Below are 15,189 nucleotides of genomic sequence, written 5' to 3' on the forward strand. Positions count from 1 at the left end.
AGCTCACGGCAACGCCGGATCCCCAACCCACTGAAGCGAGGCAAGGGATCAAACCCGTGTCCTCATGGATGCTAGTTGGGTTCCTTGACCACTGAGCCATAATGGGAACTCCCTATTTAGATACTCTTTAATTTCTTCCGTAGAATTTTAAAAGCCATGCTGGAGTATCACTTACTGATATTTGACATTAGAAAGGACCTATTTAGGTGCCATTGATAACAGGGACCATGGTAGAGGATAGTATGTGCCTCCTTTCAGTCGGCAGTGTTTACCCATGTATAGAAGGCATGCATATGTATGTGTGGGCACTCCCCAAAGTCACCAGGGCACAGTCAAGTCAGCCAGTTTCACTCTGCAAAATAAAGGAGGCCTGGATGTCTAGCTGAGGTCCTTAACGGGGTTGTTGAGCTGGACAGAACTTAGAGATAGTATATGTAGTTAAACTTCTGAATTGGTGAAGAAACTTGGACCCAGAATTAGCCACAGATGAGGAATACAATTCAAAGCAGACATTTTGTAGTTTTCCTATCAGGTGTGTGTTTTTGTTTATTTGGTTGGTTCTTTAATTATTTCGTAAGGTTGGGTCACAGCAGAAGGACACTAAACAGAAGAATAGCCAGAGTTGAGGCATTTCAGCAATCCCAAGAATCTCGTTTTAGAGACATGACATTTTATGTAGGAGGATTAAAATGGTTGCATGAAAGCATTCTAGAGTGGCCCCTGAGAAGACCTTTCTGAGTTTGAGCGAGCCCACTCTGCTGCCAAGGTTCTAAGTAAGTTCCCTCCTGTTGTCACCATGCCTGCTCTTGCTTTTAGAGAAAGGGAGAAATTGCTCATTGAACTTGGGCCTGCTGCTCTTTCTTCCTAGCTTGGCACCTCCCCCTTGGCTCTAATGAATACTCAGGAGTACAGCCTTCTACTTTAGACAGCACAGCTGGGAAGGGGGAAAGGGCCCAGAATCCAGCATTGTCTTGTGACTCTTTGTATATCTGTTTGTAATTTGGTTGTAACAACTTGAGAAATTCTTTGGCTGTAGCTGAGTGGGTACTAAACCAAACTGATGGCCGTCTGTTGTTTTTGGCAGCATCCCCCACCTCCCTGCAGGGTGCAGATGGTTAGAAGTGTTCATTTCAGTAATGGGATAGGCAATAGGTGGAGATGGAGAGCTCTCTGTTTGTCAGCTTTGGAGTAAATTCTTCCCCTTCCCTGTGGTGATGAAAGCCAGTATCTCATTGTCCATTACAGTAAGGGCAGATGGGAGCAGGTGATCTAACCCTCATGTTAGATGAGAAAACAAAGCCTAGCATTTACATCAGCAGTTTAAGGTCACAGGAAGACAGTGACCAGAGCCCCATTCTCCTAAATCCTGACTCAAGTAATCATCTCCTGTGTTCCCCGGCTGCTGAGAGGCCCTGCCTGGCCCACCTGCTGACTGGTCCTCTCCACTCACTGCTATTCCTTAGTTGTCATTCTTTCCTCCCTGGACGAGCAGCACTGGCAGCACCACAGGCTGTTACCACAGTCGCTGGAGCAGGTCCGTCTGCTCACCCTAGTCAAGTGGATCGTGGGGTTGTAACTGCATAGGAGGCATTGGCTTGCTCACTCCTTTTTTGCATCCTTGCTTTGATGTGGGATTTTTTTCTTTTTTAAATAGGTTTCCCTCCAATAGGTGAGGACTTTTCTTGAGTTGTATGTTTTGAGTAATTTGGTGTTTGGAGGTGGTGTCTTGCTTCCTTGGATTCCTTCCCTTCATTTCAGGGGCTGCTGACCCTTCTAGCTCAGGCCATATTTGCAGCTGGAGCCTCTATCGGTCTGTGTGCACATAGATGCATGCGTGTTCTTTCTGTATTAATCTGTCACTTCAGGAAGAAAACTGCCCCATATAATGTACATCATGTACTTGATGACCTTAAGGATGTAGTTCATTGACATTTGAGACTTCAAGTTGTAAAAAGTGTCATGATTTCAGAGCTCTCCCAACTCAAATTCCATAATTCCATAGCATTGTTTTCATATGTGTAGTTCAGCTTTTTTTTTTTGGTCTTTTTAGGGCTGCACAAGAGGCATATGGAGGTTCCCAGGCTAGGGGTTGAATCAGCTGCAACTGCTGGCCCATGCTATAGTCATAGCAACGTGGGATCTGAGCCATGTCTGCAACCTACACCACAGCTCACGGCAACACCGGATTCCTAACCCACTGAGCAAGGCTGGGGATCAAACCCGCCTCCTCATTGATGCTAGTCAGATTCATTTTTTCTGCACCACAGCAACTCCAAAACATTCATTCTTATTCAGCTAATATTTGGGTTTTTTTTTTTTTTTCGTTTGTTTTTTTCTGATGATAAAAGCACATCATAGGAAACTTATAAAATAATTTCACTACCCAGAGATAACTGCTTTTAATTTGAGTATATTTCCTTTATTTTGTCCCTCTTATTTCAGATTTTAAATAATCATAATGTCATGCTTTTTTAAACTTTACATCATCATCTTTCCTTATTGACGCAACTTTATAAGCATTTTAAATGGCTACTGGAATACCTGTGGTTGGATATTCAGTGTTTATTTTTATTGAACATTTGTTTTTTGTGGGTTTTGGGGGGTGGCTAACTTTCATTATCTGGATTATTTCCTTCCTATACATTTCAAAAAAAGGATTTCATATATGTGCAGATGATTGCTTGTTTTTAAGTACGCTGCAAGTCATACACATTTCAAGGTCTTTTCCCCTAGTATGCATTTATATCTTAGGGGTTTTTGCTTTTTCAAAGCGTCTTAAGCAGTCCAGAGCTTCATTGTGTTTTATAGACAGGCAGACAGATAAAAGATATATATGTGCATACATCTCCAAGTTAAGGATTAATCTTTGTTTTATGGAGGAATGAACACTGAATAATTAAACAAATGGGGCTCTCTTCTGGGTTTTAAATTGTGTTTACATTTGAAACAGCTGTGGGAAAATAGCAGGTACTTATTATAACACTGACTTTGTGAACATAACTTTGAGAGCAGAGTTCAGATTACAGGAATTTGAGCTCTTGTGTCTAAGTGTCCGTTTGACCCAATGGATACATGTTATTTTAAGCAAATAGCTATTTTAGTCTTTATGAATGTTCCTACTCCTGTTAAGGCCTTGAAGTAGGGCCTTCTACTCCCACTTCAAGTCGGGGGAAGAAAATTGGATTGTGTCATATTCTGCTATCTTGTAAATTACATCTCTGACTTTGTTTTTCCCTATAAAATGTAGGACTTGAAATACACCATCAGGAAGAGTCTTTTTTCCATGATTAAGGCAAAAAATGTGCATGGTTATAATGAAATAACAGTCAGAATGAAACCTTTGCAAACAAAGTCCCTGAGCTCCCCAGAAGTATGACATGCTTCATGTGGAGAAGTGATGTACCAGCCAACTGTCATCATGACTTTGCAGGCCTCATTTTTTTCTCTTCCTTATTCAGATTCTTCGAATATTTTTAGGAAAGTGTGGACATCTCTCTTGCTTACTCTAGTCATTAGGTACTTTCAGAATTTTAAGCTGAGTAACTTTGCAGATTTCACCTCAACAAAAATTTGCCGGTGGCATGCTAAGCGTTCTTGGGGTTTGGATAGTGATTATAAATAGGCATCCCACTTTTTTGTCTTAAGGACTGGTATGATGTGTTTGGTGTTTTTCCGAGTCCACGGTGTTGCTGCTCCATAGGACGTAGACTCTCACTGGGAGTTATTCCTAGAAAGATACCATTTATCCCAGTTAGGATTTGGTGGTGAAGATCTGCAGTGCCCATTCCAAGCTCTTTCTGGGTTCCTCTACTAAAGTCAATGGTCTTTGCAGCCTCTTATCTTTGATGTGGTTTTTCATTTTATAAAATAACAATTTTACCCTCACCTGGGGCAAACAGGTTCAAACTCTTGTCTAACCTAAGTTGTTAGTGTTTGCTATTCCTTATCACATAGGACCTTTAGAACCAATTTATTTTCCTTGCAGACCCAGTAGGCTGGCTGAAGGGGTCCTTCTCAGCAGGTAGCATGCTTTGCTTCTCTGATTTGTTTTTCTAATCACATTCATATGAGCACAGCCCTGCACCACCACCACCATCCCTCTGTATGTACTGCCATATCCTGTTTTCCCTTGTTGCCTCTGCCTGCCCCATTGCAGCTTTGCAGGCGTATCTCCATGACTGTCCTCAAAATCCCTCACCAGTAGTTTAATCTTGAAAGCCAAAAGACATTTCTCATTGTTTCTCATCTCCTTTTCTCTTTTTGGCCCTCTCTGTAGCATTTAATACTATTTATTACTTTTTATGTGTTTTCCTTATTTGGTTTCTGTACCCACCTCTCCACCAATTTTAGGTTTTTTCCCCCTTTTTTGGGGCCATGCCTGTGGCATGTGGAAGTTCCCAGGCCAGGGACTGAACCCTTACCAGTGTAGCAACTCAAGTCACTGGAATGACAGTGCCAGATCCTTAAACCGCAAGAGAATTCCTAGTTTTTTTGTTCTGTAGTAAACTTCTCCATCCTCACCCTTTAAATGTATTCCTTTAGAGTTTGTTGTTGTTGTTGTTGTTGTTGTTGTTTTTCATTCTAGACCTTTCTTTGTGTGCTGATGGCTCAAATCTAGATCTTTTTCTAGGCCTTTCCTCGTACTTGAGACCCCTGTGTCTTATTTCCACAAACACTTCATACTTACTATAGGCACAGCATACCATGTTCTCCCTTCCAACCTTTCCTTTCTTCCTCTTTCCCTGTCTTGGAGAATAGCATTGCCATTCATCAGAATCAGACACTGGACCTCATCTGGTGTTTCTCCCTCTATTTTTCCCATCTCCCAAATCAGTCAGATCGCCTTCCTCCTGTCCTAGCTTCTCCTGTCCTCAGCTTCTCTGCTGCGCCTTTCCGTCACCAGTTTTCCATATTGGAGTAGTCGCCGAGCCATTGTGATTTTCATCTCCTTGATTTTTCTTGTATTTGTCCCCATCTCTTCATCTCTGTCTCCACTTCCACTTCCTTACTCTAGACTGCCCCCATCTCACACCTGGTCCCCTCAGTACTTATTATTGATTCATCTGCATTTGTTCTTATGCCCTGTGATCCATTCTTCATGTGGTAGCCTGTGATGTTTTCAGAATGCAGCTCTGAGCATGTCATTCTCCACTCAGACATTTAAATGGCTTCCCATTGCTCCTAGAATATATCCCCAATCCTTGTATGTCCCCATCCCCCTACCTCCACCCCAGGACGTGATCCTTGCTGACCTCTTCAGCTCATATCTCTTGCCATGTTCTGTTGCACTTTGTCCATGCCTGCCTTCTTTTATCTCTGTCCTCATGTGTGCTGTTCTCTCTGCCTAGAACACTCTTCCTCCTTTACTTCCCATGAATTACCCTTACTTGGTCGATCCCCAGTCATCATTATATCCCAAATCAAACAGTATTTCCCTGACACCCCACTCCCATCTCCACCCTGTAAAGCCAGGTCTTTCCCCGCTGCCGCCCCCTATATGTACTCTTACAGCTCTCTGTCATTTTCCTTCAAAGCACCATGTAGTTCATCATTCTGTTTCCAGATTGCTTGAGATCATAAAATGATCATAAAATCCTCTCCATGCTGTCATTCTTCCATCCCAGCCCCATCCCGGTGCTTGGCTCAGCGTCTTGACCTGAGGTGGCAGATAGTTGCAGCTCAGTTCATCTCTAGGCTAGATCAGAGGATATCTTTGACAGGGACTCCTTCCGGTGGAGGGCGAGATCTAGGCTTTACTCCTGAGACAGATTCTTTCCCTTCTCTCAAATGGTGCCATCTAATTACATAGTTCTGTGACTTTTTCCCCCCTTGTCTTGGAGGTCAAAGGTCTTTTCATTTTCTCAAGCCAGCTTCTAGAAAATGTGCTAAATTTTCAGGGCATACTCAAATGGTTTGTAGAAAGAAAGATTTTGTACCCTATTAGTAATTCTCTCTCTTTTTTTTTTTTTCAATTCTGCAACTTTTTTTTTTTGGCTTTTTAGGGATGAGACAGCATATGCAAGTTCCCAGGCTAGGAGTCAAATTGGAGCTGTAGCCACTGGCCTACACCACAGCCACAGCAGTGCCAGATCCAAGCCACATCTGTGGCTTACACCACAGCTCATGGCAACGCCAGATCCTCAACCCACTGATCGAGGCCAGGGATCAAACCTGTGTCCTCGTGGATCCTAGTCAGATTCATTTCCATCAAGCTACAATGGGAACTCCTTGCACATCTTTTCTTAACATAGAAATCAGGAAGAGTAAGTATTACCTATAAAATAATAAACATGAGAGGAGCGATTGTTCTTTACCCCCTCAGATCTGCTCATCAACTTTGAACAGTTTAACAAGTGCTTGGTCTCATTCAGATCTCACCTTCACCCCTCAACCCAGGTTATAGGCATTATTTCCATTCCCATCTCAGCTAGGAGGACGCTAAGCCCAGCAAAGTAGAGTCAAGTGTCATACCTACTCAAGGGTAGAGTAGGATCTGAACCTGGATTTTCTGCAAGTTTGTTCTGTTCTACCACAGAGACCTCCCTCTAGTGGGAGGGAAGTGATACGCCCCCAGCCTTTTTTGGAGAAGCTAGGAAATGCATTTTCTTTATTTTGTTTGATAATGGGAAGGAATTGAAGTCTTTTTACTGCTTGTATAGAGAGCTGTATCCAAATGCAGTGCAATAACCTGCAGGCTACCTTGTTCCAAGCAGACCTTTTAGCACTTAAAAATATAATAAACATTGCTTAAAATTATTCTGTGTTAAAGATGTCCTTTTCCTTTCTACCCTTTGCTTTTAACTGCCCTCCAGGAATACTTGACTCCACCAGTATTTGGCTCAAAAGGAGAAACAATGGAAAGGCCTGCACTTGGGTGTTGTCACAGCATTAATAACCTGAGGGGTTTTGGTTAAAAATGGTCATTGAGGAAGTCAGTTTGTGAGGGCATTATTTGCATAAAGCTTATGTTCTTGAAGATTAACTTTAAAAAAGAAGAATTATATTATAAATCTTCTTGTAAGCTAGTATTTTGGCTTTACTTGGTTTTGTATAAAGAGGGACCCATTACATAAATGATGTAGCATTTTTGAAGGACCCAGGTGAGTTTTTTTTAATAAGTCTCTCTTTAAAGCACTTTTATGGACATCTGTTAAATTGTACCTTTTAGCCTTACATTAAAGTTTGAAAATTTTCCCAGTCTTAAAATTGATTTTATTTTTGTTAGTCTCATTTTTATTAGTTTAGTTACATTTATACAGTAATTTTTCATTCTTCTTCCCATGCTTTTGCAAATCTCTGTCAGAAGTCAGTTTTTGTTGTGATAGTAGAAGCTCCTTAAAGCCTTTTGTGTAGATGATCCTCTGGGAAGAAATACCCTGAAAATATTTTATGGTATGATTTCAAGCTTAAGAAGCCTGTTCCATTTGATTCCTACACTAGATGGTTGGATTGCTCTGAGAATGCTCCTTTAATTGTAGTCATTTTTGTCATTTTCCCTCCTGGGAAATACTTTATGTGCCATTGAGGGGTCAGAGAGGCGTTTACCCCCTCTGCCTTTCTTTTCTTTTCTTTTCTTTCTTTCTTTCTTTTTTTTTTTTTTTTGCCACACCCAAGGCATGTAGAAGTTCCTGGGTCGTAGATCAAACCCATGCCACAGCAGTGACAGCTACTAGACCCTTAAACCTCTGCACCTCAAGAGAACTCCTCCCCTCTGCCCCTCTTGAGCTCTTGTGGCTGGACTCATGATAAAAGTGACGGAGGCAGATGAAGAGGAGAAGCAGAATCACATTTTTAGTCATGCACACAGAGATCTCATAGAAGTAGGACCTATGAAGTGGCTGAGACAGGCAGCTTTTTTAGACTTTAGACAGGCAATAAATTTGTGAAGAATTGACAGCAGCAGGAAACTTGGGTTTGAAGTGCTTAATTAGAAAATAAACAGTTTGGGCTTGGGGTAGTAAATTTAAAAAGTAACAGTGTTTGTTTATACAGACTCCTTGACTCTGAATTCTGTCTCTGACAATAAGGGGGTCCTCACCTCTAGCTGCAGAGAGTAAGCCATTCACATTAGATTTATTTCCTGCTTTTTAGGGAAACAGGAGGGTCAGATTTTTTTTTTTTTTTTCTTGCATCTTTCTCAGAAAACATCAGTTCAGAATAATCAATATGCTATTGTGGCCATAGATGGGGGTGGCCCATTCTGAGCCCAGCAGTACTTTTATTACCACTTTTGGTGATGGAGCTGAGAGGCCCTGAGTACTGGAATTGGAGCCACAACTTCCTCTTTTCCTTATATCTTCCCCAGCATCTTACTCAGCAGCTCCAGCCCTGCTGTGACACCCAGAATGTATCATTTTGAAATGTCGCAGCTGCCACTAAGTCATATGGAGCATGGAGCTGGCTGGGAGAGAGGTACAGGTCAGTAATGGTTTTGTTTTGTTTTGTTTTGTTGTTAATGTTCTGCATAGATCCTTGGAGAAGAATTAAAAGCAGCATTCTTATTTTCAGTCGGAAGAGTTACATATTGTATTTTCCCTTTTAAAAAAATGAATGAAAGAGAGAATTAATTCATTGTGGTTTAAGTAAAATCTGTGATTTCTAAGTGTAGCTCCTGTGAACCTCGGTGGCAAGAGCTAAGCGTCCTGGCAGGATGAGGGGGCTGAGTGAGCCTGTTCAGTAATATTAGGGCAGGGGTCAGCATCCCCGTCCTGCCTGGCTCTCGCCCTTCATGTGATGAAGCTGTTCTTTGCCTTAAATGCAGTGTGGCAGGTCACCTTTAAAGCAGGGCCCTTCATAAACTTCTTTGTGCACAGTAACCCTTTATGACTCTAAACTGGGAGTAGCTGAGCAGTGGGTGATTTTTATATACCGTATGTCCTATAGCACAACAGGGCAAGAAAAAGAAAAACGGGAGTCTTGTTACTAGAAATCAAATCCCTTGTTTCTTGTTACTAGAAATCAAATCCCTGCCTGTGGTGTTATTTCTAACATAAATTTTCTCATGTAAATACTTCTTTGCAAGAAAACTCTAGGTTTGACAGTGTTTACATTTTAATTGGTGTTTATTAACATGAGTTGCTAGAAGAAATGCTTATAATTTTGTTTTTGAAAATGAAATTCCTGTAGAAAGGTGTTGCAGTGTCAACCCCTGTCATTTCTGACCATCTTGTCCCCAGCTCATCTACAGCGCGGCAGGTTGTGTCTGCCTTGCTTCCTTCAGCCAGTTGTCTTGGTGCTCTGGGCCGGTCTGTGTTCCCATAGTATCAGCTGGATCCACACGTCTTCCCTTGCAAGTTCGGAGAGTATGAGGCAAGATTCCAGATCTTTGCTTGGAGCATAAATCATAGGCATTATCTAAGAACTGCACATAGGGCCTATACTGTCTATATTTTAAACATTTTTTCGCTGTTCATCACAGGTGCCCACTTTCCCCTCTACCCCCTCTCCTCAAGGGTTTGAAACTGGGCAGTGGTAACAGCAGATCTGGTAGAACCCTGACCTGTTTCCTGGCTCCCTGTGACCTCGTCAGGGGGCGGGGGGTTGCTGCAGTAGGTGCATGTAGCCCAGGGGAGGATTCGGCTCAACCCTTCACCTCTGCCCACCACCCTGGTATAAATTATGCATGAGCCGGGGAAGAAAAGCAGCAGAGCTACCTGGGTTTGCCTTGCCTTTTCTTGTTTAAGATTGGTAGTGAGGGAAAAGGCAAGTGTCTGAAGAGTGCAAAAAAGAGCCATGGGGATCGTGGGTGAGGTGACCCAGCGGTGGGGAGAGAAGAATGATGAGCAGGATCGGTGCATCAGTGTCATCTGCTTGTGTAAATGGTGCAGGTCTTGATCTCTCAAATTCCTGTACCAGGCAGGGTAGCATGAGCCTTAGATTAAAGGCTAAATCCTCTATTACACACCAGTGTAAGGTATTTTAAACGAAGAGCACGTGATCCCCTTGATACATCATTTCTCTGAGCAGTACTTGGCAGAGATTGTGGGATGCAGCACACTCAGTAACTCACAAGAATTTGAATGGGTTTCAGTACTTTAAAGTTGTTTTCGTGTTGTCATGAAAAGAAGCTTGGGTCTCTGCTGAGCACAGGAGTTGCTGTGGGCTTGGTTTGGAACCTCATAGTAGCAGAGCTTGTGGACCACACTTGTTAGAAGGCAGGCTAGTAGGTTGAGGAAAAAAAGACTCTTGGATTCTCCTAAGGTCTGTCTCCCCTGCCTCTTCAAAACCTAAGAGAATAACTAGGAAGGCAGTGCCATTACCTGACCGAGGAGCATAACAAGAGAGACAACTGGGAGGCAAGTGAAGGCCAGATTTGTATTTGGGAGGTAGTTTGGTTTAGATTCATTCTTTGTGTTGGTCCATGGCAGCATTTATAGATGGCTATATTTGGAAAAGATTGTATCTAATTAAAAAAAAAAGTGGGGGGGGGTTAGGAGATCATAGAGTTAGTTTCTACTAAATTTGTTTAGGGGACTGTAAAATTACTATAGCCTCAGTTTGACCTAATCAGAGCTTGCTGTGAATTCTTTTTTTTTTTTTTTTATTTTCCCACTGTACAAGGAAAATAAAAAAAAAAGCAAGGGGGTCAGGTTATCCTTACATGTATACATTACAATTACAGTTTTTCCCCCACCCTTTCTTCTGTTGCAACATGAGTATCTAGACATAGTTCTCAATGCTATTCAGCAGGATCTCCTTGTAAATCTATTCTAAGTTGTGTCTGATAAGCTCAAGCTCCCGATCCCTCCCACTCCCTCCCCCTCCCATCAGGCAGCCACAAGTCTCTTCTCCAAGTCCATGATTTTCTTTTCTGAGGAGATGTTCATTTGTGCTGGATATTAGATTCCAGTTATAATGCTGTGAATTCTAATCTGCTTATCTCTCCTCAAGGTATTAAGCTGAGTCATTAAATGGTCCCAGTTAAGCAGGTACATGTTTTAACAGTTTTAAAGGCAGTCTTTACCTGTATGTGGATATTCAGGGTGTATGCCTTGTCACTCTGGCTGATAGATTTTAACCTCTTGGCCCTTAGGTCTTTTTTTTTTTTTTTTTTTTTTTTTTTTTTTTTAAGGCTATTTTTAAAAACAGTTTTAGGTTCACAGCAAAATTAAGAGAAAGGTACAAAGATTTCCCATATTCTTACTGTCCCCATACATGTATAGTTGCCCCCAATATTAGCATCCTCCAGAAATGGTACATTTGTTACTGATAATGAACCTACATTGACACATGTTAATCATCTAAAGTCTTTAGTTTTCATTAGGGTTCACATTGGTGTTGCCCATTCTATGAGTTTGGGCAAATGTATGATTCATCATTATAGTATTATCACTATTCTAAAGGTCGTTTCTGCTTCACCTGTTCATCCCTGCATCCCTCCAACCTTGTCTCCATGGTTTTGCCTTTCCCAGAATGTCTCTTCAGATTGGCTTTTCACTAAATATGTGTTTAAGGTTTCTCTGTGTCTTTTCATGGCTTCATAGCTCATTTCTTTTTAGTGCTGAATAATACTCTGTTGTTTGGATGTACCAAACTTTATCCATTCACCTACCGAAAGGACATCTTAGTTGCTTCCATCTTTTGCCAGTTGTGAATAAGGCTGCTCTAACATCATGTGCAGGTATTTGTGGGCAGATGTATTCAACTCTTTTGAGTAAATACCAACAAGTGTGATTGTTGGATCATATGCTAAGTGTACGTTTAGTTTTGTAAGAAACTGCCAAGCAGTCAGTCTTTCAACGTTGCTGTACATTTTGCATTCCCATTAGCAGTGTACTTGAGCATTCCTCTTGCTCCCCATCTTCACCAACATGTGCTATTGTCAGTGTTCTGGACTTCCAGCTTTTCTAACCGGTGTGTGGTGGTATCTCAGTGTTCTTTCAGTTTGCATTTTCCTAGTGACATGTGATGTCTTTCACAGACATTTTCTCCTAGTCTCTGGCTTATCTTTTCAGAGTAGAAATTTTTCATTTTAATGAAGTCCAGCTTATCAGTTCTTTCATGGATTATGCCATTGATGTTGTATCTAAAAAGTCATCACCAAACCGAAGATCATCTAGATTTTCTTCTGTTATCTTCTAAGAGTTTATAGTTTTGTGTTTTACATTTAGGTCTACGATTTGTTTTAGTTTTTATAAAGGATGTGAGATTTGTTATCTAGATTTAGCCTTTTGCATGTGCAATTGTTTCAGCACCATTGTTGAAAAATACTGACTTTTCTCCACTGTATTGCCTTTGTTCCTTTGTCAAAGATCAATTGACTATTTACATGGGTCTATTTCTGGGCTCTGTTCTGTTGTGCATTGATCTGTTTGTCTATTCTTTTGCCAGTACTCTATTGTCTTGATTATCACAGCTTAGCACAGTACGTCTTAAGAGTCAGGTAGTGTCTAACTTTGTTGTTCTCTTGTAATATTTGCTGACTCTTAAGAATCTTTTGCCTCTCCATATCAACTTTAAAATTAGTTTGTTTACATCTACATAATAACTTGTTGTGGTTTTTATTGAGATTGCCTTGGATTATGGGTCAAGTTGGGGAGAACTGACATCTTTTAGTATTGAATCTTCTTATCCATGAACATGAAATACCTCTCCATTTATTTTCTTCTTCTTTGTTCAGTCATCAGAATTTTGTAGTTTTCCTCCTATAAATCATATAAATATTTTTTTAGATTTATACTTAAGTATTTCATTGTTTTAAGTGCTAATATAAATGGTATTGAATTTTAATTTCAAATTCCACTAGTTCATTGTTTGTATGTAGGAAAAGTGATTGACTTCTGTATATTACCTTGTATCTTGCAAGTCTGTGTTTTTTAATCCTTTTCAGTGAGTACCACTTTCATCCTTTCTCAGGCTCATGAACCTGCTCTTAAAATAGAAATCTGTATGGGAAGAGGATGAGAAGAAATCTCTGTGACACAAGCAGGTGTAGGCAGGATCTATTCACTTTTAGGCCTGGCCAGGGGAGCATATTTTCTTTTATTAAAATGAAGTTTCTTTGATGATGTCTAGAATATAATAGCCTAAGCATGATGAGATACCACACACACAAACCCTTAATTAAGAACAAATGAGGTTTTTGTTTGTTTTTATTTTTGTTTTTAAAGATTGCCTTTAGGAGTTCCTGTCGTGGCTCAGCGGTTAATGAATCTGACTAGGAACCACGAGGTTGCAAGTTCGATCCCTGGCCTTGCTCAGTGGGTTAAGGATCCAATGTTGCTGTGAGCTGTGGTGTAGGTCGCAGACGTGGCTCAGATCCCGTGTTGCTGTGGCTCTGGCATAGGCCTGTGGCTGCAGCTCCGATTAGACCCCTAGCCTGGGAACCTCCATATGCCTCAGGAGCGGCTCTAGAAAAAAGGCATAAAGACAAAAAATAAAAATAAAATAAAAGATTGCCTTTAAAGAGAGTTATTTGAGCTTATGGTGCTGTGGGGTGTTAGATCAGCCACCTTTCCTTTTGACCTCAGGTGGACTTGCTAAGTTAACCTGAGGATCACCCAAGAGTGAGGAACCTTGGATTCTGATCCCAAGAGGGCTCAATACAGACTTGCTGGTTTTCAGACTGTTCTTGAGGAATTCCTTCAACTGTCTTGTAGCTGCCAAGAGTGGATGCCAAGAGTTGAGGTGGCTTTCATTTGTTAGCTTTGGTCAGAGGAGCTGGGCAGGGAGCAAGGATCTTCCTGTTGTTTATGCACTGGGCAGCTCATTAGATACCTGTTTATAGGATCTTCTGGGCATGTGGACACTGGGTGAAGCAGGTGGGTCCCATCCTAGCCTTCTGGTGCTTACTGGTTTGATGGGGGAGTCACTATTAATAATGTACTTATTAAGGCATTTTTTAGTTGTATTAAGTCTACAAAGGAAAGAAATGGGATGCCAGGACTTGTCCCTTGTCTCTGCATTTGATGGCTTGTGTGAGCAGCTTTCAGTTCAGGGTTCAGGTGGAAGGCTGACTGCCTGCAGTCATGTGGGGAACAGAGCCTCCCTGCCCATTTCCCCAATTCCCCTCTCTCACTCCTTGCTTGGAATTTGTCTTTACAACTTGAACTCAGTGCTCTTCATTTAACCCATTTCCTGTCTTCTCACTCTTCCTAGGAGTGTTTACGTTTATGCCCTCAGACTCTGCTTCTCTAAGTACGCTATGAAGGAATCTGGAACTTGAATACAAATCTTATGGGTGGTACAGTTTCTTCATTTTCAGATAAGGAAGGATGAGGGAAGAGGGAACGTGTCCACAGTCACGCAGCCACTTAGAGTCAGAGCCAGAACTAAACCCAGGGCTTTGTGTCTCAGCCCAGTGCTTTCTGTTACATTCCTACAGGAGAGGCTTTAGTCAGCAAAGGCGCAGCCTCAGGAGCCTCCTTGTCGCTGCAGAAACATGGAGCAGGGTGAAACAGCTGGAGGAGAAAAGTCAGGCCCCAAGGGGGCCATAAACCACAGATCTCACGTGGCCCAGGGTTGTTATTCTGTACAGATTTACCAGGAGGGCCTTTAGCTGGGAGCTGAAGAAAGAAAATAGTATATTCAGTTTCTGTCACCAGGGGAGTCATATTTTAGAGGAACATAGAAGTCTAACATGGAGAGAGCATGTAAGGCAGCCTGTTAGGGACGCAGTGCTCAGGAAGCCCAGTGGAGATGGAGACCAATCTCTTGGATGAGGAGGAAAGATTTTTCTGGAGAGGGTGGGACTCAGCAAGTAGGCAGAGGAGTGGAGTCAGGAGTTTGTGGGGAGCAAGAAAAGAAAGGGATTCTTTCAGGCTCGAGGGAATCCTGAACAGATAGCCTGTGCACGAGGGTTGGGAAGTTGTGAGAAGTACACTTGGGCAGGAGCTAATTTTAGAAGACCTTGAGCTCAGAGCAGTCCTGGCGATAGAACGGTGCCAGGCTTCGCTTTCTCAGAGGAATGACTTGATGGAAGCTGTGCTTCTGCAAGATAAGTCTGGCATGTTTAGGGAAGACTCCTAGAAGGCCTCAGCAGGGCCTTGCTGCAGTCACTCCGGTGTGGAATGAGGAAGTTCTGGACACAGCTAATGGCAGTGGGACTTTTGATTTTCTATAGTCCTTGTCTACGAAAATGATCATCTCAGTTAATCGAAGTTTAACACAGAAAATAGAGCTTTATAAAGTGATTTTCCTAGCCACGTCAAGGTGGAACCTTCAAAATAATTGTAAAGCTCAGGCTTTATT

The 15,189-nt window shown here is 41.8% G+C and overlaps 1 protein-coding gene across 3 annotated transcripts in view; it reads left to right on the forward strand.

Annotated features, from left to right (window-relative positions):
• RPRD1B (regulation of nuclear pre-mRNA domain containing 1B) overlaps window positions 1-15,189 on the forward strand; it is a 78,648-nt gene that overhangs the window by 38,148 nt on the left and 25,311 nt on the right. The window contains exon 7 of one of the 3 annotated variants that reach the window (XR_308771.3): window positions 8,306-8,418. The exons of the other annotated variants lie outside the window; for them this stretch is intronic. The gene's annotated coding sequence lies outside the window, so the exon portion shown is untranslated. The remainder of the gene's footprint in view (window positions 1-8,305; window positions 8,419-15,189) is intronic. 3 annotated transcript variants of the gene reach the window in all.

This window comes from Sus scrofa, chromosome 17 (genome assembly GCF_000003025.6).
Source record: "Sus scrofa isolate TJ Tabasco breed Duroc chromosome 17, Sscrofa11.1, whole genome shotgun sequence".
Taxonomy (NCBI): Eukaryota; Metazoa; Chordata; class Mammalia; order Artiodactyla; family Suidae; genus Sus; species Sus scrofa.